Genomic DNA, 25667 nt, shown 5'->3' with positions numbered 1-25667 from the left:
ATACAAGTTTACTCCATCTATTCTCTTCTCCGGTTAGCCACTCTTGATGCTATGGAGTCCATAACAGCTAGACGCAAGGATTGAGAATCCGGATTCGTGGTTACGTGGCGCTCGAGAGAGGCACGAATCACGGTAAAATCCAAAGTTGATAATTTTAGCATCATCACAATAGGAAATTGATTCTCTGCATTCTATTGTAATTCAATTTCTGTCTTTAACTCTAGGCGCCCGAGAGGGGCTAGACGCAAGGATTGAGAAATCGGATTCGTTATTATGTGGCACTCGAGAGAGGCACAAATCACGGTAAAATCCAGAGTTGACGTTTCCTGTTATGCAAGTAGTTAATTAGATTATTGTTTGATAATTTAGGATATAATTAGTGTTTAGTTCAAATTAATTCATCATATTTGGTTAGGCTAGTTGACTGAAGAATACACAAAATTCAATCCTCCCTGTGGATATGACCCTCGCTTACTGCTAAATTACATGAACGATTCGTACGCTTGCGAGGTATTAAAGCCGATGTAACTAAATTCTACATCATGTTTTTGGCGCCGTTGCCGGGGAGGCACGTATTAAGCGTATATCTTTGTTCTCCATAGTCTTAGGTTAGATTTTATTTTATTTTATTTTTGTTTTTATTTTTATTTTTTTTATTTTTTTGCTTTCATAATTTTAGTTTGGTATTTTTTATGAAATTATTTTTATTTCTTCTAGTTAGTTCATATTTTTAGTAGCGAGTTTGTTAGCTTAATTTGATAGTTCATTTTGTTTCTTTTTGTGTTTTTATGCACAGGCGCCGCTCCCTAGGTGGACCATTAGCTCCCTTTGTTGAAGAGGTAGAACATATTTGTAGGAAAACACCCGAAGTCAAGTTAGGAGCTACCATGGCCAATCAGGGTGAACCATTACAGTTACCTGCAGCAGGTGACCGTAGAGCCCTGAGGGATTATTCTATCCCATCCCACTTCACATCACCTTCTTGCATTATATTGCCACCCACTACTGCCGCCAGTTATGAGTTGAAACCGGGTGTGATCCAACTCCTCCCTACATTCTATGGGTTGGATAAGGAGGACCCATATTACCACATCAAGGAATTCTTAGATATTTGTGCAACTTTTAAATTCCAGAATTTCTCAGAAGACTCTATCCGGTTAAGACTTTTTCCATTTTCACTTAAGGATAAGGCCAAGTCTTGGCTTAATTCCTTGGAGGTGGGCAGCATTACTTCATGGGACACGTTAGTCACAAAATTTTTGTCCAAGTACTTTCCCATTCAGAGAACTACAGCCCTCAGGAGAGAAATCTCCAACTTTATGCAGCAGGAGGGTGAACACTTTTATGAGGCTTGGGAGAAATGGAAGGATTTGATTCGTAGGTGTCCGCATCATGGGTTTGAGAAATGGCATTTAGTGCAATACTTTTATCAAGGTCTTACACCCCAGGTTAGATCCATGGTAGATGCAACGAGTGGTGGGAGTTTGATGGGTAAGAGTGCTAGTGAGGCATGGGACTTCTTTGAAACGTTGAGTGATCAATCTCAGCAATGGGGTTCGTCATTTAATGTTGATAGGAGATTCCACGAAACCAAAAGAGGGGGTCTCTACGAGGTTAGTGAAACACCTATGCTCATGGCCAAGATTGAGGGGTTGACTAGAAAAATTGATGCCCTTATGGTGTCCAAGAGTTCACCTGCTCCTAACCCATCTATTGTCTGTGCCATATGCTCTGGTTCATCTCATCCCACACAAATGTGTCCATCTAGTTCATCCTACCCAGAGCTCATTGAGGACTTGAATGCAGTCCAGAATTTTCATAGACCAAACCGGAACGATCCTTTTTCAGAAACATATAATCCGGGTTGGGCTAGGCACCCAAATTTCTCATGGTCCAAGGGCCCACAGGTTGGGGGTCCTCCAGGGTTTACTCAACCCCAAGCTCCGCGCCCACACTTCACCCAACAACCATTGATTCCACAAAAACCTTCACTTGAGGATACACTTCAATTATTCATGCAGAATACACAGTCCTCCATTGCCAAACTTGAAGTGCAAGTGAGTCAGTTGGCCAGCCACATGAGTGAACAAGCACAAAATAGACTCCCGAGTCAAACCATTCCTAACCCCAAAATCACACATGAGAGTGAGTTGAGTTCCAAACCCCACCATGAGCAAGCAAAAGCCATAACCACCCTTAGGAGTGGTCGTGAGTTGAACAATGGGGTAGGGACCACTAAGTCTAAGGAGTCAAAGGATGACAATGGGGACACATCATTGAGTGACGAACCTCCAAGTTCTCCACCAACAGCCAAGCAGATCCCTAACCAAGTCCCACTAGCTCCTTATCCGCAGAGGTTATTGGGCCCACCTAGGAAAGGAGATAGCATGCATGAAACGTTGGAACTGTTTAGTAAGGTTCACATTAACATTCCACTTCTTGATGCTATTAGGCAAGTCCCTGCCTATGCCCGATTTTTGAAAGACCTTTGTACACAGAAGAGAAAACAACATGTTAACAAAAAGGTCTTTCTTACTGAGAATGTAAGCTCAATTCTGAAGCACAACACTCCTCCTAAAGTTAAAGATCCTGGATGTCCCACAATTTCATGTGTCATTGGTGAACATACCATCCAGAGAGCTCTTCTTGACTTAGGAGCAAGTGTGAATTTGCTTCCTTTGTTTGTGTACCAGCAATTAGGTTTGGGGGAATTGAAGCCTACCCCCATCACACTTCAACTAGCTGACCGTTCTGTCAAGATACCACGAGGAATAGTTGAAGATGTTTTGATAAAAGTGGACAAATTTTTGTTCCCGGTTGATTTCATTGTTCTTGATACAGAACCAGTATTCAATGTGACCAACCAAATTCCTGTCATCCTAGGACGTCCCTTCTTAGCCACATCTAATGCTATCATTCATTGTAAAAGTGGTGAGTTGGAGTTGTCTTTTGGAAATTTTAAGGTCTCATTGAATGTATTTAATGCTGGGCACCACCCACTTGAGTCTAATGATCTGAGTCCTGCATTTAATATAGAAACTGTTATGCTTGATAACGAATCCACTCTTGAATCTTTTTCTGTTGGAGGAAGCTTATGAGGTTATCACAACTGATCATCCACAAGATCTTCCTCTTGACTTAGACAAACCTCTCGAAACTTCCAAGCTAGATCTTAAGCCACTTCCTCCCACGTTGAAGTATGCGTTCTTGGGACCCATGAACTCATTACCAGTCATTATTTCCTCTGATTTGAGTATTGAGCAGGAGGAACAATTGACTGAAGTTTTACAAGCACACAGAGAGGCATTGGGGTGGACTCTTGATGCCTTAAAAGGGATTAGCCCCTCCATATGCATGCATCGTATTCATTTGGAGGAGGGGACTAAAGCCTCACGTGAGATGCAACGTAGGTTAAATCCCCATATGCTGGAGGTTGTGAGAGAAGAAGTCATCAGGTTGCTTGTGACAGGAATCATTTACCCTATTTCTGATAGCACCTGGGTGAGTCCAATTCAAGTTGTCCCTAAGAAAGGGGGGATAACAATAATGAAAAATGAGAGTGGTGAATTGATTCCCACAAGAACTACCACCAAGTGGCGTGTCTGCATTGACTATAGAAAACTTAATTCCGTCACTAGGAAGGATCACTTCCCACTACCTTTCATTGATCAGGTACTAGAGCGATTGGCCGACCACAATTTTTATTGCTTCTTAGATGGATACTCCGGCTACAATCAAATTCCCATTGCTCCAGAAGACCAGGAAAAGACCACATTCACGTGTCCGTTTGGCACCTATGCTTACAGACGTAGGCCTTTTGGTTTATGCAATGCACCCGCCACTTTCCAACGGTGCATGATGAGTATTTTTTCGGACATGATTGGTGAATTTTTAGAGGTCTTTATGGATGACTTTTCTGTGTTTGGCTCTAGTTTTGATACATGTCTGTACAATCTTTCACTCGTATTGTCCCGTTGCATTAAGTCCAATTTAGTCTTGAATTGGGAGAAATGCCACTTCATGGTGAAAGAAGGAATTGTGTTAGGACATGTAGTATCTGAGAGGGGTGTAGAAGTGGACAAAGCCAAGGTTGACCTAATTACCAATCTGCCACCACCTACTTCTGTGAAGGGAGTGCGTTCTTTCCTTGGCCATGCTGGGTTCTATAGGCGTTTCATTAAAGACTTTAGCAAAATTTCTCGTCCTTTGACGAATTTACTTGCTCAAGATGTTGTTTTTGCCTTTGATGATGCCTGTATTCATGCTTTTGAGACACTGAAGAAATGTTTGTCCACTGCACCCATTGTCCAACCCCCTATTTGGTCTTTGCCTTTTGAGTTGATGTGTGATGCCTCTGACTATGCATTGGGGGCTGTTTTGGGGCAAAAGACGGATAAAATGCCCTGTGTCATTCAATATGCTAGCCGAACTCTTCATGATGCTCAATTGAATTACACTACCACTGAGAAGGAGTTGCTAGCTGTTGTGTTTGCCTTGAACAAATTCAGATCATATCTGTTAGGGTCAAAGGTTATAGTGTTCACTGATCATTCTGCTTTGAAGTATTTATTATCCATCAAGGACACTAAACCTCGCTTGATTAGATGGATCTTGCAATTGCAAGAATTTGACCTTGAGATTCGAGATAAGAAGGGTTGTGAGAATGTTGTTGCTGATCATCTATCTAGGATATGTGTAGTACCTCAGGAAGGATTCCTTCCTTTAAATGAGTCCTTCCCTGATGAACAACTTCTCCAAGTATCCCAGTTGCCTTGGTTTGCTGACATAGTCAACTATCTTGTAACTCATAAGATTCCTGATTATTGGAGTAAACAAGATAGATTGAAATTCTTTTCCCAAGTCAAACATTTTTTTTGGGATGACCCTTATTTGTTCAAGGTGTGTTCTGATCAAGTCATTAGGCGTTGTGTACATGAGCAAGACTTTGCCAACATTCTTGAATTTTGTCATTCCCACGCATGTGGTGGACATTTTGGTGCTAGAAAGACCGCGGCTAAAGTCTTGCAATGTGGTTTCTATTGGCCTTCATTATTTAGAGATGCCCATGAGTTTTTTCAGGTGTGTGATAAATGCCAACGAACTGGTTGTTTGTCTAGGAAGAACATGATGCCTCTTAACCCCATTCTTATTGTTGAAGTGTTTGATGTGTGGGGTATTGACTTCATGGGTCCTTTTCCTGTCTCGTTCGGCTATCAATACATCCTTGTTGCTGTTGAATATGTCTCTAAATGGATTGAAGCTATATCATGTAAGACAAACGATCACAAAGTGGTGGTAAAGTTTTTAAAAGAAAATATCTTTAATCGATTTGGTACCCCCGAGAGCGATCATCAATGATGGGGGATCTCATTTTTGTAACAGAGCATTTGAGGCCTTATTGAAGAAATATTCCATCACTCATCGGGTGTCCACTCCATACCACCCGCAAACTTGTGGTCAAGTGGAAATCTCTAATAGAGAGATCAAACGGATTTTGGAGAAGAGGGTTCGCTTTGATAGGAAAGATTGGTCCACTCGATTGGACGATGCCTTATGGGCCTATCGAACCGCTTACAAGACTCCTATTGGGATGTCTCCATTTCGCCTAGCATTCGGCAAAGCATGTCATCTACCTGTTGAGCTTGAGCATAGAGCTTATTGGGCCATTAAGGCTTTAAATTTTGATTTAACTCAAGCGGGTGAGGAGAGAAAGTTGCAATTGAATGAGTTGGAAGAGATACGTTATGATGCTTATGAGAATGCCAAACTGTATAAGGAGCGAACAAAGCTTTTACATGATAAATCTATTTTTCGCAAGTCTTTTACTGTTGGGCAGAATGTTTTACTTTATAACTCACGATTGCATTTGTTTCCAGGGAAGCTAAGATCCAGGTGGTCCGGTCCATTTGAAGTTACACAGGTGTTTCCTCATGGCGCTATTGAGATCCGCAATCACGGAGACGGGTCGATCTTCAAAGTTAACGGTCAGAGGCTCAAACCGTATCTTGAGAATGTCCCCACACCAGAGGAGGTGATGGTGATTTTCTTGGAGGAACCTGTCATTTCATCTTGAATGCGTCAGAGTCTTGCTTACGACTATAAACTTAGCACATTGTGGGCAATCCCCACGTTTCTATCCCTTTGTACATTAAAGTTTTATTTTTATTTTTATTTTTATTTTATTTTTTTGGTTTATTCATACTCTCTTACTGGCTAAGAGCATAAATGGTTCCGGTAGTCGATGACCAGACTTTTGGTCCCTAGTTTGAGAGGTCCGTACTCAAACAACCGTTCTGGGATTGACCAGTTCGATCTTGAAGTATTGAATGAAAACCTTATGGTGAGTAACTTAAGGACTTGTGTTCAGCGCGTGATTCCTGCTGCCTTCAGTGGCCAGTCACACGGAGATTTCTTCAAAGTGTGATGTGGGATAGCGGTTTCATCTACGGATGATTACCTACGGGTACGGCTGATACGAGTAAACCTTCTTCGAGGGAGACTATGTATCATTCCTGGGGGTCTTTATTATTCTTTTTTTTTTTTTTTTTTTTTTTTTTTTTGTAGTCGTGATAGTGTTTTAACTTTTCCCCATTGAGGACAATGTCAGGTTTAGGTTTGGGGGGGGGGGGGGGGGGAACGACTCTTTTATGTCTTAGCAATAATTTTCGTTCGATTTTTGTTCGTGGTTTTCAAATTACTCCTCTTAGTATGTGGTTAACATTAGTAGAGTTAAAATAAGTTGCTCAAATGTTTTTCAAAAATTTTTCCTAAAACTGTGTAGAATATGCCTATTAGAAATCTGATATCATTTGCTGTGATTCATGAGAATTCAATGGGATAACTTACTATTGCATTAGACTTGGAACTTAGTTGCAAAAGAGAACATGTAAATCTAGTGTTGATCTATGTTAGTCTGAATAGTCTTGTATGCCTGTTTGAACTCATTCCTTTTTATACCTCAGTGAAATTCCTTGTTGTAATGTATGAATGCAAATGGAAATGCTCTTGCTTGCAAAAGACAGATAACTTCAGAAACAACCTGGGCAAACCCAGGGACATGCACCGGAACAGTCGGTCACTTAAAAATAAGTGCATGTGCAGTGAAGACGAATACAAAATGGTGGTAATACCAAAAGTATTCAGTGAAGAAAAAAAAAATTATGCTGGTAATAGCAAAAGTGCGCTGGTAATAGCGTAAAATGGTTTTAAATCTGGAAGCAATGAGTTTCCTTAACTTTGATGACGAATTGTAATTTGAAAGAAGTTGCAGGTCAAGATTGAAATTAGTATATTTCTTTTGTGAGATTGTCAGACAATAGGCTTACTCTACTATTTTCTCTTAATTGTGATGTGACCAGGATTTTATTGTTATTTGTTGCCTCTTCGTTCTGTTGAAGTAATAGCTTATGGGTCACATTGGTTCAGGTAGAGTAACAATGAGTGTATTTGGATTAATAATAGACTATATTTTACACAGGTTTTCAAAATTTTGCAAGATCTCATATGATTTTCAGATATTTTACGATATTAAGTGTTAGTCATATGCTAATGAGGAGTAAATTTTCTTCAGTTTTTTTTTCTTTTTATATTATTGATTTAGATGAATTTTGTGGGTAAATTCCATGCAAACCCTCACGAGACATAACTCGTCCACTACTGCAGAGTAGGGGTTTAACGGCTTGTTGCATGCGCTAGGCGCCCGAGAGGGGCTAGACGCAAGGATTGAGAAATCGGATTCGTTATTATGTGGCACTCGAGAGAGGCACAAATCACGTAAAATCCAGAGTTGACGTTTCCTGTTATGCAAGTAGTTAATTAGATTATTGTTTGATAATTTAGGATATAATTAGTGTTTAGTTCAGATTAATTCATCATATTTGGTTAGGCTAGTTGACTGAAGAATACACAAAATTCAATCCTCCCTGTGGATATGACCCTCACTTACTGCTAAATTACATGAACGATTCGTACGCTTGCGAGGTATTAAAGCCGATGTAACTAAATTCTACATCAATATGCAATCTTGAAACATGTTAAAAATACAGATAACCTGCGGATCCAAACCTCATTAAATTCTCAAGTTTGAATGTGGAAGTTTGAATGTGGAAGGATATTTACCCAAGCCAAACAAGCCATTATTTTGCCTATTAACAAAAAAGTTGACCTAACAATCACAGATGATTGTAAAGTGATTTGTCGGTCAATCATGCGTAATGGGCCATATTTTTTTAATAAATAACTTATGGATTGGTAGTTCGCCCTCGGCAAAAAATTCCCCCGCCTCCCCCTTCGTTTCCCGACGATTGCAAAACCTGATATATAAAAACTTGAAAGAGTTTACAATCACTAAAACATACAAACACCTATTGGAATTATCTCTGTCTAGATTTGTACATTTTAAATATAGATTTATACTTTTTCCTTAAATCAAAACTAGAGTTTTCACTTTTCCCTTTATCTCTTCTAAACAAAAAAGATAAGTCAAACAAATGACAACAAAATGAAAATTTTAGAGTTTATGTAAGCAAAAAATTTAGAACAACAACAAATGTTAGCAAATAAATATTATTAACACACTACAAATGAACACAAAAGTTTTGATATCTAAGTTTGGGAAATTCCACTAGTTCAACCCTGATAGCTTGAAATTTTATAAGATAGAGATTTCTAGTTGATCCTGCACAAGTTTTAAATGTGGATATGCATGCTTGAAACATGTTAAAGATGCAGATGACCTAGGGATCCAAACCTTATTAAATTGTCAAATTCAGGTGGGGTGTTATATTTACCCGAGCCAACATCCCACTATTTTGCCCACTTTAAAAAAAACTGACGTAATAAACATAGATGATTGTAAAGTGATTTATCGGTCAATCATGCGTAACGGGTTACATTTTGGTAAGAAATGACTTATGGATTGGGAGTCAACACTCAGGTAAAATTTCCCCTGCCTCCCTTTTTGTTTCTCGATGATTGCAAAACATGATATATAAAAACTTGAAACAGTTTACAATCCCTAAAAGTCACAGACATTTTTTTGGAATTATCTCTCTCTACATTTGTGCATTTCCATTTTAGATATATACTTTTTCTTTCGTAAACAAAAAAGATAAGGCAAACATATCACAACGAAATGAAAATTTTAGAGTTCAAGTATGCAAAAAATTTAAAACTACATTTAAATGTAATCAAAGAAAATTTATTGAAACACCACAAATGAACACTAAAGTTTTGATCTCCAAGTTTGGGAAATTCCACTAGTTCGACACTTATAGGTTGGAATTTTATGAGAAAGATATTTCTAGTTGATCCAAAACATGTTTTAAATGTGGATATGTATGCTTGAAACATATTAAAGATGCAGATGACCTACGGATCCAAACCTCATTAAATTCTCAAGTTTGGGTGCGGTGGGATATTTAGCCGAGCATAACAAGCCATTATTTTGCACATTTACTTAATTGATGACCTAACGGTCATAGATAAATGTAAAGTGATTTATCGGTCCATCATGAGTAACGGGCTATATTTTTGTAAGAAATGACTTCTGGATTGGGAGTCAACACTCAGCTAAAAAATTCGTTGCCTCCCCCTTTGTTTCCCGTGATTGCAAAATCTGATATATAAAAACTTGAAAGAGTTTACAATCCCTAAAAGTCACAGACATTTTTTGGAATTATCTCTCTCTACATTTGTGCATTTCCATTTTAGATGTATATTTTTTCCTTAAATCAAAACATGAGTTTTCACTTTTCCCTTTATCTCTCGTTAACAAAAAAGATAAGTCAAATAGAACACAACAAAATGAAAATTTTAGAGTTTCTGTTGCAAAAAAATTTAGTACAACAACAAATGTAAGCCAATAAAATTTATTCACACACCACAAATGAACACAAAAGTTTTGATATCAGAGTTTGGGAAATTCCACTAGTTCAACTCTGATTGCTTGGAATTTTATCAGAAAGAGATTTCTAGTTGATCCTGCACATGTTTTAAATGTCGAGATGCAAGCTTGAAACATGTTAAAGATGCAGATGACCTACAGATCCAAACCTCATTAAATTCTCATGTTTGGGTGCCCGAGACAAACAAGCCATCATTTTCCCCATTTACAAAAAAGCAGACCAAACAATCATAGATGATTGTAAAGTGATTTATCGGTCAATCATGTGTAATGGGCTATATTTTGGTAAGAAATGACTTATGGATTGGGAGTCAACACTCAGCAAAAATCCCCCCTCCTCCCCCTTTGTTTCCCGACTATTGCAAAGCCTGATATATAAAAACTTGAAAGAGTTTACAATCCCTAAAAGTTACAGACGCCTTTTAAAATTATCTCTCTCTACATTTGTGCATTTCCATTTCAAATGTATACTTTTTCCTTAAATCAAAACTTGAGATTTTCATTTTTCTCTTTATCTCTTGTAAACAAAAAAGATAAGGCAAACATATGACAAAAAATTGAAAATTTTAGAGTTTATGTATGCAAAAAATTTAGAACAACATCAAATCTAAACAAAGAAAATTTATTCACACACCACAAATGAACACAAAAGTTATGATATTCAAATTTGGAAATTCCACTAAATCAACCTTGATAGCTTGGTGTTTGATAAGAAAGAGATTTGTAGTTGATCCTGCACATGTTTTAAATGTGGATATGTATGCTTGAAACATGTGAAAGATGCAGATGACTAACAGATCCAAACCTTATTAAATTCCCAAGTTTGGGTGCGGTGGGATATTTACCCGAGCCAAACAAGCCATTATTTTGCCCATTTACAAACATGCTGACCTAACTGTCATAGATGATTGTCAAGTGATTTATCGGTCAATCTTGTGTAATTGGCAATATTTTTGTAAGAAATGACTTATGCATTGAGAGTCAACACTCACCTAAATATTCCCTTGCCTCCCCCTTTGATTCACGATGATTGCAAAACCTCATATATAAAAACTAGAAAGAGTTTACATTCCCTAAAAGTTACACCCACTTTTTGGAATTATCACTCTCCATTTTTTTTCATTTCTATTTTAGATGTATACTTTTTCTTTAAATCAAAACTTGAGTTTTCACTTTTCCCTTTATCTCTCGTAAACAAAAAAGATAAGGCAAACATATCACAACAAAATGAAAATATTAGAGTTTATGTATGCAAAAAATTAAGAAAAATAACAAATATCAGCAAAGAAAATTTATTCACACACCACAAATCACAAAACTTTTGATACCCAAGTTAGGGAAATTCCACTAGTTCAACCCTGATAGCTTGGAATTTTATAAGAAAGAGATTTCACGTTGATCCTACAAATGTTTTAAATGTGGATATGCATGTTTGAAACATGTTAAAGATGCAGATGACCTACAGATCCAAGCCTCATTAAATTCTAAAGTTTGGTTGCGGTGAGATATTTTCCCGAGCCAAACAAGCCATTATTTGGCCTATTTACAAAAAAGATGACCTAACAATCATATTTGATTGTAAAGTGATTTATTGGTCAATCATGCGTAATGGGCTATATTTTTGTAATAAATGGCTTATGGATTGGGAATCAACATTCAGCTAAAAATTCCCTCGCCTCCTTCTTTGTTTCCCGACGATCGTAAAACTGCATATATAAAAACTATAAACAGTTTACAACCCCTAATAGTTACAAACACTTTTTGGAATTATGTCTCTCCACATTTGTACATTTCTATTTTAGATGTATACTTTTTCTTTAAATCAAAACTTGGGTTTTCACTTTTTCTTTTATCTCCCGTAAACAAAAAAGATGAGGCAAATTGATCACAACAAAATGAAAATTTTAGAGTTTATGTATGCAAAAAATTTAGAACAATAGCAAATGTAAGCAAAGAAGATTTATTCATACACCACAAATGAACACAAAATTTTTGATATCCAACTTTTGGAAATTCCACTAGCTCAACCCTGATAGCTTGGTATTTTATAAGAAAGAGATTTCTAGTTGATCCTGCACATGTTTTAAATGTGGATATCCATGCTTGAAACATGTTAAAGATGCAGATGACCTACGGATCCAAACCTCATTAAATTCTCAAGTTCGGATTTGGTGGGACATTTACCCGAGCCAAACAAGCCACTGTTTTGCTCATTGACAAAAAAGTTGACTTAACAAACATAGATGATTGTAAAGTGATTTATCGGTCAATCAAGCGTAATGGGATCTATTTTTGTGTGAAAATACTTATGGATTCGGAGTCAACACTTAGCTAAAAATTCCCCCGCCTCCCCTTTGTTTCTCGACTATTGAATAACCTAATATATAAAAACTAGAAACATTTTACAATCCCTAAAAGTTACAGACACTTTTTGGAATTATCTATCTCTACATTTGTGCATTTCCATTTTAGATGTATACTTTTTTCCTTAAATCAAAACTTGAGTTTTTACTTTTCCCTCTATCACTCGTAAACAAAAAACATAAGGCAAACATACAACAATAAAATGAAAATTTTAGAGTTTATGTATGCAAAAAATTTAGAACAACAACAAATTTAAGCAAAGAAAATTTATTCACACACTACAAATGAAAACAGAAGTTTTGAAATCCAAGTTTGTGAAATTCCACTAGTTCAACCCTGATAGCTTCGAATTTAATAAGAAAGAGATTTCTAGTTGATCCTACACATGTTTTAAATGTGCATATGCATGCTTGAAACATGTTAAAGATGTAGATGAGCTACGGTTCAAAACCTCATTAAATTCTCAAGTTTGGGGTGGGGGGATATTTACCGGAGCAAAACAAGCCATTATTTTGCCCATCTAATAAAAAAGCTGACCTAACAATCATAAATGATTGTAAAGTGATTTATCAGTCAATCATACGTAACAAGCTATATTTTTGTAAGAAATGATTTATGGATGGGAGTCAACACTCAGCTAAAAATTCCTATGCCTCCTCCTTTGTTTCCCGACGATTGCAAAACCAAATGTATAAAAACCAGAAAGAGTTTACAATCCCTAAAACTTACAGACACTTCTTGGAATTTTCTCACTCTCCATTTGAGCCTTTCCATATTAGATGTATACTTTTTCCTTAAACCAAAACTTGAGTTTTCTCTTTGCTCTTTATCTCTACTAAACAAAAAAGATAAGGCAAACATATACAACAAAATGAAAATTTAAGAGTTTATGTATGCAAAAAATTTAGAACAACAACAAATGTAAGCAAAGAAAATTTATTCACACATCACAAATGAACACAAAAGTTTTTATATCCAAGTTTGGGAAATTCCACTAATTCTACTCTGATAGCTTGGAATTTATTAGGAAAAAGATTTCTAGCTGATCTTGCACATGTTTTAAATGTGGATATGCATGCTTGAAACATGTTAAAGATGCAGATGACCTACGGATCCAAACCTCATTAAATTCTCAAGTTTGGGTGCGGTGGGATATTTACTCGAGCTAAACAAGCCATTATTTTGCACATTTACAAAAAAGCTGACCAAACAATCATAGATGATTGAAAATTGATTTATTGGTCAATCATGCGTAATGGGCTTTATATTTGAAAGAAAAAACTTATGGATTAGTAGTCAAGAATCAGCTAAAAATTCCCCTCCCTCCCCCTTCGTTTCCTGACTATTGCAAAACCTGATATATATAAAAACTAGAAAGAGTTTACGATCACTAAAATTTACAGACACTTTTTGGAATTATCTCTCTCTACATTTCTGCAATTCCATTTTAGATGTATACTTTTTCCTTAAATCAAAACTTGAGTTTTCACTTTTCCCTTTATCTCTCGTAAACAAAAAAGATTAGGCTAATAGATCACAAAAAAATGAAAATTTTAGATTTTATATATGAAAAAAATTTTGAACAACAAAAAATGTTTGCAAATATAATTTATTCAGACACTTCAAATGAACACAAAAGTTTTGATATTCAAGTTTAGGAAATTCCACTAGGTCAACCCTGATAGCTTGGAATTCTATAAGAAAGAGATTTCTAGTTGATCATGCACATGTTTTAAATTTGGATTTGCACACTTGAAACATGTTAAAAATGCAGATGACCTACGGATCCAAACCACTTTACATTCTCAAGTTTGGGTGCGGTGGGATATTTACCCGAGCCAAACATGCCATTATTTTGACCATTTACAAAAAAGATGACCTTACAATCATAGATCATTGTAAAGTGATTTATCAGTGAATCATGCGTAACGGGCTTTATTTTTGTAAGAAATGATTTATCGATTGGAAGTCAACACTTAGCTAAAAATTCCCCCGCCTTCCCCGTTGTTTCTCGACTCTTGAATAACCTGATATATAAAAACTAGAAAGAGTTTACAATTTCTAAAAGTTACAAACTCTTTTTGGAATTATCTCCCTCTACATTTGTGCATTTCCATTTTAGTTGTATATTTTTTTCGTTCAATCAAAACTTGAGTTTTTACTTTTCCCTTTATCTCTCGTAAACAAAATCGATAAGGCAAACAAATCACAATAAAATGAAAATTTTAGAGTTTATGTTTGCAAAAAATTTAGAACAACAACAAATGTAAGTAAAGAAATTTTATTCACACACCAAAAATGAACACAAAACTTTTGATATCCAAGTTTGTATGCAATTATGCTTGGAATTTAATAAGAAAGAGATTTCTTGTTGATTTTGCACATGTTTTAAATGTGGATATGCATGCTTAAAACATGTTAAAGATGCAGATGACCTCCGGATCCAAACCTCATTAAATTCTCAAGTTTGGGTGCGACGAGATATTTACCCGAGCCAAACAAGCCATTATTTTGCCATCTAATAAAAAGCTGACCTAAAAATCATAGATGATTGTAAAGTGATTTATCGGTCAATCATCCGTAACAGGCTATATTTTTGTAAGAAATGATTTATGGATTGGGAGTCAACACTCTGCTGAAAATTCCCCGCTATCCCCTTTGTTTTTCGACGATTCCAAAACCATATATTTAAAAACCAGAAAGAGTTTATAATCCCTAAAACTTACAGACACTTCTTGGAATTAACTCACACTCCATTTGTGCATTTCCATATTAGATGTATACTTTTTCCTAAACAGAAACTTGAGTTTTCTCTGTGCTCTTTATCTCTCGTAAATGAAAAAGATAAGGCAAACAGATAACAACAAAATGAAAATTTTAGCGTTTATGTATGCAAAAAATTTAGAAAAACAACAAATGTAAGTAAAGAAAATTTATTCACACATCACAAATGAACACAAAAGTTTTAATATCCAAGTTTGGGAAATTCCACTAGTTCCACCCTTATAACTTGAAATTTATTAGGAAAAAGATTTCTAGTTGATCTTGCACCTGTTTTAAATGTGGATATACATGAATGAAACATGTTAAAGTCAAAGATGACTTACGGATCCAAACCTCATTAAATTCTCAAGTTTGGGTGCGGTGGGATATTTACCCAAACCAAACAAGCCATTATTTTGCGCAATTACAACGAAGCTGAACTAACAATCTTAGAATATTGTAAAGTGATTTATCGGTCAATCATGCGTAACGGGCTATATTTTTGTAAGAAATGACTTATGGATTGGGTGTCAACACTCAGCTAAAAATTCCCCCGCCACCCCCTTTTTCTCCTGACGATTGCAAAACCTGATATATAAAAACTAGAAAGAGTTTACAATCCATGAAACTTACAGACACATTTTGAAATTATCTCACTCTACATTTGTGCATTTCCATTTTAGATGAATACTTCTTCTTTAAATCAAAACATGAGTTTTAACTATGCCTTTTATCTCTCGTAAACAAAAATGATAAGGCAAACAAATCACAACAAAATGAAAATTTTAGAGTTTATGTAAGCAAAAAATTTAGAACAACAACAAATGTATGCAAAAAAAATTTATTCACACACCACCAATATAGACAAAAATTTTTATATTCAAGCATGGGAAATTCAACTAGTTCAACCCAGACAGCTTGGAATTTTATAAGAAAGAAATTTCTTGTTGATCCTGCACATGTTTTAAATGTGGATATGCATGTTTGAAACATGTTAAAGATGGTGATGACCTACGGATCCAAATCTCTTTAAATTCTCAAGTTTGGGTGCGGTGGGATATTTTCCCGCGCCAGACAAGCCATTATTTTGCCCATTTACAAAAAAACTGACCTAACAATCATAGATGATTGTAAATTGATTTATCTGTCGATCATGTGTAACGGGCTATATTTTTGTCAGAAATGACTTATGGATTGTGAGTCAACACTCAGCTAAAAATTCCACCGCCTTCCCCTTTGTTTCCCGACTATTGCAAAACCTTATATATGAAAACTAGAAAGAGTTTACAATCGCAAAAACTTACAGACACTTTTTGGAATTATCTCACTCTACATTTGTGCATTTCCATTTTAGATGAATACTTTTTCCTTAAATCAAAACTTAAGTTTTTACTTTTCCCTTTATCTCTTGTGAACCAAAAAGATAACGCAAACAGATCACAACAAAATGAAATTTTTTGAGTTTATGTGTGCAAAAAATTTAGAACAACAACAAATGTAAGTAAATAAAATTTATTAACACCACAAATGAACAAAAAGGTTTTGATATTCAAGTTTGGGAAATTCCACTAGTTCAACCCTGATAGCTTGGAATTTAATAAGAAAGAAATTTCTAGTTGATCCCACACATGTTTTAAATGTGGATATGCATGCTTGAAACATGTTAAAGATGCAGATGACTAATGGATCCAAACCTCATTAAATTCTCAAGTTTGGGTGCAGTGGAATATTTACCCGAGCCAGACAAGCCATTATTTTTCCCATTTAAAAAAAAGTTGACCAAACAATCATAGATGATTGTAAAGTGATTTATCAGTCAATCATGCATAACGGGCTATATTTTTTTAAGAAAAGACTTATGGATTGGTAGTCAACAATAAGCTAAAAATTCCCCTGCCTCCTCGTTTGTTTCCCGACGATTGCAAACCTGATATACCAAAACTAGAAAGAGTTTGCAATCCCTAAAACTTACAGACACTTTTTGGAATTATCGCTCTCTTCATTTTGAATTTCCAATTTAGATGTATACTTTTTCCTTAAATCAAAACTTGAGTTTTCACTTTTCCCTTTATCTCTTGTAAACAAAAAAGATTAGGCAAACAGATCACAACCAAATGAAAATTTTAGAGTTTATGTATGAAATTTTTTTTGAACAACAACAAATGTTAGCAAAGAAAATTGATTCACACACCGCAAATGAACACAAAAGTTATGATATCCAAGTTTTGGAAATTCCACTAGGTCAACCCTGATAGCTTGGAATTCTATAAGAAAGAGATTTTCTAGTTGATCTTGCACATGCTTTAAATTTGGATTTGCATGCTTGAAACAGGTTAAAAATGCAGATGACCTACGGATCCAAACCACTTCAAATTCTCAAGTTTGGGTGCGCTGGGATATTTACCCGAGCCAGACAGGCCATTATTTTACCCATTTACAAAAAAGCTGACCTTACAATCTTAGATCATTTTAAAGTGATTTATCGGTCAATCATACGTAACGGGCTATATTTTTGTAAGAAATGACTTATGGATTGGGAGTCAACACTTAGCTAAAAATTCCCCCGCCTCCCCCTTTGTTTCTCGACTATTGAGTAACATGATATATAGAAACTAGAAAGAGTTTACAATCCCTAAAAAGTTACACACTTTTTGGAATTATATCTCTCAGCATTTGTGCATTTCCATTTTAGATGTATATTTTTTCTTTAAATCAAAACTTGAGTTTTTAATTTTCCCTTTATCTCTCGTAAACAAAAAAGATAAGGCAAACATATCACAATAAAATGAAAATTTTAGAGTTTATGTATGAAAAAATTTTTGAATAACAACAAATATAAGTAAAGAAAATTTATTCACACACCACAAATGAACACAAAAGTTTTGATATCCAAGTTTGGGAAATTTCACTAGCTCAACCCTAATAGCTTAGAATTTAATAAGAAAGAGATTTCTAGTTGATTCTGCACATGTTTTAAATGTGAATATGCATGCTTGAAACATGTTAAAGGTGCAAATGACCTACGGATGGAAACTCATTAAATTCTCAAGTTTGGGTGTTGTGGGATATTTACCTGAGCCAAACAAGCCATTATTTTATTCTTATAATAAAAAGCTGACGTAACAATCATAGATGGTTGTAAAGTTATTTATCGGTCAATCATGCGTAACAGACTATATTTTTTTAAGAAATGACTTATCGATTGTGAGTCGACACTCAGCTAAAAATTCCCCTGCCTCCCCCTTTGTTTCCCAACTATTGCAAAACCAAATATATAAAAACAAGAAAGAGTTTACAATCCCTAAACTTATAGACACTTCTTCGAATTATCACACTATCCATTTGTGCATTTCCATATTAGATGTTTACTTTTTGCTTAATCCAAAAATTGAGTTTTCACTTTTTCCTTAATCTCTCGTAAACAAAAAAGATAAGGCAAATAGATCACAAAAAAATGAAAATTTTAGAGTTTATGTATGCAAAAATTTAGAACAACAACAAATCTAAATAAATAAAATTTATTCACACATCATAAATGAACACAAAAGTTTTTTATATCCAAGTTTGGAAAATTCCACTAGTTTTACCCTGATAGCTTGGAATTTATTAAGAAAAAGATTTCTACTTGATCCTGCACATGTTTTAAATATGGATATGCATGCATGAAGCATGTTAAAGATGTAGATGACCTACGGATTGAAACCTCATTAAATTCTCAAGTTTGGGTGCGATGGGATATTTACCCGAGCCAAACAAGCCATTATTTTACTCATTTACAACGATGCTGACCTAACAATCTTAGATGATTGTAAAGTGATTTATCAGTCAATCATGCGTAACGGGCTATGTTTTTGTAAGAAATGACTTATGGATTGGGAGTCAACACTCAGCTAAAAATTTCCCCGCCTCCGCCTTTTTTTCTTGACGATTGCAAAACCTGATATATAAAAACTAGAAAGAGTTTACAATCCTTGACACTTATAGACACTTTTTGGAAATATCTCACTCTACATTTGTGCATTTCCATTTTAGATGTATACTTTTTACTTAAATCAAAACTTTTGTTTTAACTTTGCCTTTATATCTCGTAAAAAAAATGATAAGGCAAACAGATCACAAAAAAAGGAAAATTTTAGAGTTTATGTATGCAAAAAAATAAGAACAACAACAAAGGTATGCAAAGAAAATTTATTCATACACCAAAAATATAGAGAAAAGTTTTAATCTTCAAGTATAGGAAATTCCACTAGTTCAACCCAGACAACTTGGAATTTTATAACAAAGAGATTTCTAGTTGATCCTATACAAGTTTTAAATGTGTATACGCTTGATTGAAACATGTTAAAGTTGCAGATGACCTACGGATCTAAACCTCATTAAATTCTAGAGTTTGGGTGCGGTGGGATATTTACTCGAGCTAAACAAGCCATTATTTTGCCCATTTACAAAAAAAGCTGACCTAACAATTGTAGATGATTGTAAAGTGATTTATCGATCAATCATGCGTAATGGGCTATATTTTTGTAAGAAAAGACTGATGGATTAGTAGTCAACAGTCAGCTAAAAATTCCTCTGCCTCCTCCCCCTTTCTTTCAGGACGATTGCAAAACCTGATATATAAAAACTAGAAAGAGTTTACATTCCCTAAAACTTACAGACACTTTTAGGAATTATTTCTCTCTACATTTGTGCATTTCCATTTTAGATGTATACTTTTTCCTTAAATCAAAACTTGAGTTTTCACTTTTCTCTTTATCTCTCGTAAACAAAAAAGATTAGGCAAACATATCACAACAAAATGAAAATTTTAGAGGTTATGTATGAAAATTTTTTTCAACAACAACAAATGTTAGCAAAGAAAATTTATTCACACACCACAAATGAACACAAAATTTTGATATCCAAGTTTTGGAAATTCCACTAAGTCAACCCTGATAGCTTGGAATTCTATAAGAAAGAGATTTCTGGTTGATATTGCACATGTTTTAAATTTGGATTTGCATGCTTGAAACATGTTAAAAATGTAGATGACCTACGGATCCAAACCACTTTAAATTCTCAAGTTTTGGTGCGGTGGGATATTTACCCAAGCCAGACAGACCATTATTTTGCGCATTTACAAAAAAGCTGACCTTACAATCATAGATCATTTTAGAGTGATTTATCGGTCAATCATGTGTAACGAGCTATTTTTACTTACGAAATGACTTATGGATTGGGAGTCAACACTTAGCTAAAAATTCCCCCGCCTCCCCCTTTGTTTCTTGACTATTGTATAACCGGATATATAAAAACTAGAAAGAGTTTACAATCCCTAAAAGTTATAGACACTTTTTGAAATTATCTCTCTCTACATTTGTGCATTTCCATTTTAGATGTATACTTTTTCCTTAAATCAAAACTTGAGTTTTCACTTTTCCCTTTATCTCGTAAACAAAAAAGATTAGGCTAATAGATCACATCAAAATGAAAATTTTAGAGGTTATATATGAATTTTTTTTAAACAACAACAAATGTTAGCAAAGAAAATTTATTCACACACCACAAATGAACACAAAATTTTGATATCCAAGTTTTGGAAATTCCTCTAAGTCAACCCTGATAGCCTGGAATTCTATAAGAAAGAGATTTCTTGTTGATCCTGCACATGTTTTAAATTTGGATTTTTATGCTTGAAACATGTTAAAAATGCAGATGACCTACGGATCCAAACCACTTTAAATTCTCTAGTTTTGGTGTGGTGGGATATTTACCCGAGGCAGACATGCCATTATTTTGCCCATTTACAAAAAAGCTGACCTTACAATCATAGATCATTTGAAAGTGATTTATCGGTCAATCATGCGTAACGGGCTATAGTTTTGTAAGAAATGACTTATGGATTGGGAGTCAACACTTACCTAAAAATTTCCCCGCCTCCCCCTTATTTTCTCAACTATTGAATAATCTGATATATAAAAACTAGAAAGAGTTTATAATCCCTAAAAAGTACTGACACTTTTTGGAATTATCACTCTCTACATTTGTGCATTTCCATTTTAAATGTATACTTTTTTCCTTGAATATAAACTTGAGTTTTTACTTTTCCCTTTATCTCTCATAAACAAAAAAGATAAGGCAAAAAAATCATAATAAAATGAAAATTTTAGAGTTTATGTATGCAAAAAAATTAGAACAATAACGAATGTATGCAACGAAAATTTATTCAGACACCACAAATGAACACAAAAGTTTTGATATCCAAGTTTGGGAAATTCCAGTAGTTCAACCCTAATAGCTTGGAATTTATTAAGAAATAGATTTCTAGTTGGTCCTACAGATGTTTTAAATGTGGATATGCATGCTTGAAACATGTTAAAGATGCATATGACCTATGGATCCAAACCTCATTAAATTCTCAAGTTTGGGTGCGATGGGATATTTGCCCGAGCCAAACAAGCCATTATTTTGCCCATCTAATAGAAAACCTGACCTAACAATCATAGATGATTGTAAAGTTATTTATCGGTCAATCATGCATAACAGGCTATGTTTTTGTAAGAAATGACTTATGGATTGGGAGTCAACACTCAGGTAAAAATTCCCTCACCTCCCCTTTTGTTTCTAGACGATTGCGAAACCAAAATTTAAAAACCAGAAAGAGTTTACAATCCCTAAAACTTATAGACACTTCTTGGAATTATCTCACTCTCCATTTGTGCATTTCCATATTAGATGTATAGTATTTCCTTAAACGAAAACTTGAGTTTTCTCTTTGCTCTTTATCTATCGTGAAGAAAAAAGATAACGCAAACAGATCACAACAAAATGAAAATTTTAGAGTTTATGTATGCAAAAAATTTAGAACAACAACAAATGTAATCAAAGAAAATTTATTCACACATCACAAATGAACACAAAACTTTTTATATCCAAGTTTGGAAAATTTCACTAGTTCTACCCTGATAGCTTGGAATTTATTAGGAAAAAAGATTTCTAGTTGATTCTACACATGTTTTAAAAGTGGATATGCATGCAAGAAACATGTTAAATATGTAGATGACCTACGAATCCAAACCTCATTAAATTCTCTAGTTTGGGTGCGGTGGGATATTTACCCGAGCCAAACAAGCCATTATTTTGCTCATTTACAACGAAGCTAACCTAACAATCTTAGATGATTGTAAAGTGATTTATCGGTCAATCATGCGTAACGGTATTTTTGTAAGAAATGACTTTTAGATTGGGAGTCAACACTCAACTAAAAATTCCCCCGCCTTCCCCTTTGTTTCCCGACTATCGTAAAACCTGATATATAAAAACTAGAAAGAGTTTATAATCACAAAAACTTACAGACACTTTTTGGAATTATCTCTCTCTACATTTGTGCATTTCCATTTTAGATGATTACTTTTTCCTTAAAACAAAACTTGAGTTTTTACTTTTCCCTTTCTCTCTTGTGAAAAAAAAAGATAAGGCAAATAGATCACTAAAAAATGAAAATTTTAGAGTTCATGTATGCAAAAAAATTAGAACAACAACAAATGTAAGTAAATAAAATTTATTCACACACCACAAATGAACTGAAAAGTTTTGATATCCAAGTTTGGGAAATTCCACTAGTTGATCCTCCACATGTTTTAAATGTGGATATGCATGCCTGAAACATGTTATAGATGCAGATGACCAACGGAACCAAACCTTATTAAATTCTCCAGTTTGGGCGTGGTGGTATATTTACCCGAGCGAGACAAACCATTATTTTGCCCATTTACAAAAAAACTGACCTAACAATCATAGATGATTTTAAAGTGATTTATCGGTCAATCGTGTGTAACGGGCTATGTTTTTGTAAGAAATGACGTATGGATAGGGTGTCAACACTCTGCTAAAAATTCCCCCGCCTCCCCCTTTGTTTCCCGACGATTGCAAAACCTGATATATAAAAACTAGAAAGAGTTTACAATCCCTTACACTTACAGACACTTTTTAGATTTATCTCTCTCTACAATTGTGCGTTACCATTTTAGATCTATACATTTTCCTAAACCAAAACTTGAGTTTTCACTTTTCTATTTATGTCTCGTAAACAAAAAAGATAAGGCAAACAAATCACAACAATATGAAAATTTTAGACTTTATCTATGAAAAAAATTTAGAAACAACAACAAATATTAGCAAAGAAAATTTATTCACACACCACAAATGAACACAAAAGTTTTGATATCCAAGTAGGAAATTCCACTAGTCCAACCCTGATAGCTTGGAATTTTATAACAAAAAGTTTTCTAGTTGATCCTGTACAAGTTTTAGATGTTTATACACTTGATTGAAAATTGTTAAAGTTGCAGATGACCTACAGATCCAAACCTCATTAAATTCTCAAGTTTGGGTGCGGTGGGATATTTACTCGAGATAAAGAAGCCATTATTTTGCCCATTTACTAAAAAGCTGACCTAACAATCATAGATGACTGGAAAAAAATTTATCGGTCAATTATGCGTAATGGGCAATATTTTTGTAAGAAATTGATAGTCAACAATCAGCTAAAAATTCCGCTGCCTCCCCCTTTGTTTCCCGACGATTGCAAAACATGATATATAAAAACTTGAAAGAGTTTACAATCACTAAAACTAACCGACACTTTTTGGAATTATCTCTCTCTACATTTGTGCATTTCCATTTTACATGTTTACTTATTCCATAAATCAAAACTTGAGTTTTCACTTTTTCCTTTATCTCTCGTAAATAAAAATGATTAGGCAAACAGATCACAACAAAATGAAAATTTTAGAGTTTATGTATGAAAAAATTTTTGAAGAACAATGTTAGCAAAGAAAATTTTTTCACACACCACAAAGGAACACAAAAGTTTTGATATCCAAGTTTTGGAAATTCCACTAGGTCAACCCTAATAGCTTGGAATTCTATAAGAAAGAGATTTCAAGTTGATCCTGCACATGTTTTAAATTTGGATTTGCATGCTTGAAACATGTTAAAAATGCAGATGACCTACGGATACAAACCAGTTTAAATTCTCAAGTTTGGGTGCGGTGGGATATTTACCCGAGCCAGACAAGCCATTATTTTGCCCATTTACAAAAAACTGACCTTAGAATCATAGATCATTTTAAAGTGATTTATCGGTCAATCATGCGTAACGGGCTATATTTTTGTAAGAAATGACTTATGGATTAGGAGTCAACACTCAGCTAAATATTCCCCCGCCTTCCGCTTTGTTTTCAAAAATTGTAAAACCCGATATATAAAAACTAGAAAGAGTTTACGGTCCCTAAAACTTAAAGACACTTTTTGGAATTATCTATCTCTACATTTTTGCATTTCCATTTTAGATGTATATTTTTTCCTTAAATCTATACTGTAGTTTTCCCTTTTCCCTTTATCTCTCGTAAACAAAAAAGATTAGGAAAACAGATTGCAACAAAATGAAAATTTTAGAGTTTATGTATGCAAAAAATTTTGGAAAACAACAAATGTATGCAAAGAAAATTTATTCACACACCACAAATATAGACAAAAGTTTTGACATCAAAGTATGGGAAATTCCACTAGTTCAGCATAGACATCTTGGAATTTTATAAAAAATAGATTTCTAGTTGATCCTGCACATGTTTTAAATGTGGAAATTCATGTTTGAAACATGTTAAAGATTCATTTGACCTACATATCCAAACCTCTTTAAATTCTCAAGTTTGGGTGCGGTTAGAAATTTACCCGAGCCAGACAAGCCATTATTTTGCCCATTTATAAAAAAGCTGACCTAACAATCATTGATGATTCTCAAGTGTTTTATCGGTCAATCATGCGTAACGGGCTACATTTTTGTAAGAAATGACTTATGGATTGGGAGTCAACACTCAGCTAAAAATTCCCCCGCCTCCCCCTATGTTTCCTGACTATTGCTAAACCTGATATATAAAAATTAGAAAGACCTCACAATCCCAAAAACTTACAGACACTTTTTGGAATTGTCACTCTCTACATTTGTGCATTTGCATTTTAGATGATTACTTTTTCCTTAAATTAAAAATTGAGTTTTTATTTTTCCCTTTATCTCTCGTGAACCAAAAAGATAAGGCCAACAGATCACAACAAAATAAAAATTTTAGAGTTTATGTATGCAAAAAATTTAGAAGAATAAAAAATGTAAGTAAAGAAAATTTATTCTCACACCACAAATGAACCAAAAGTTTTGATATCAAAGTTTGGGAAATTCCATTTGTTCAAACCTGATAGCTTGGAATTTATTAAGAAAGAGATTGTTAGTTGATATTGCACATATTTTAAATGTGGATATGCATGCAGATGACCAACGGATCAAAATCTCATTAAATTCTCAAGTTTGGGTGCAGTGGGATATTTACCCGAGCTAAAAAAGCCATTATTTTGCCCATTTACAAAAAAACTGACCTAACAATCATAGATGATTGTAAAGTGATTTATCTTTCAATGATGCGTAATGGGCTATATTTTTGTAAGAAATGACTTTAGGATTGGGAGTCAACACTCAACAAAAAATTCCCCTGCCTCCCCGTTTGTTTCCCAACGATTGCAAAACCAGATATAAAAAAAATAGAAAGACTTTACAATCCCTAAAACTGCTAGACACTATCTGGAATTATCTCACTCTACATTT

The 25667-nt window shown here is 34.6% G+C and overlaps 1 non-coding gene across 1 annotated transcript; it reads right to left on the bottom strand.

Annotated features, from left to right (window-relative positions):
- Positions 1–1292: 1292 nt before the first annotated feature.
- On the bottom strand, positions 1293–1399 carry LOC137937906 (small nucleolar RNA R71). Its single transcript, XR_011109693.1, has one exon. It is a non-coding gene; the product is annotated as a small nucleolar RNA R71 (small nucleolar RNA).
- Between the last annotated feature and the right edge of the window lie 24268 nt (positions 1400–25667).

This window comes from Aristolochia californica, unplaced genomic scaffold, assembly GCF_029961685.1.
Source record: "Aristolochia californica isolate CCGP_79_NKW_82.1479 unplaced genomic scaffold, dmAriCali1.0.hap1 SCAF_7, whole genome shotgun sequence".
In the NCBI taxonomy this organism is placed as follows: Eukaryota; Viridiplantae; Streptophyta; class Magnoliopsida; order Piperales; family Aristolochiaceae; genus Aristolochia; species Aristolochia californica.
This window is presented reverse-complemented; position numbering and strand designations above follow the sequence as displayed.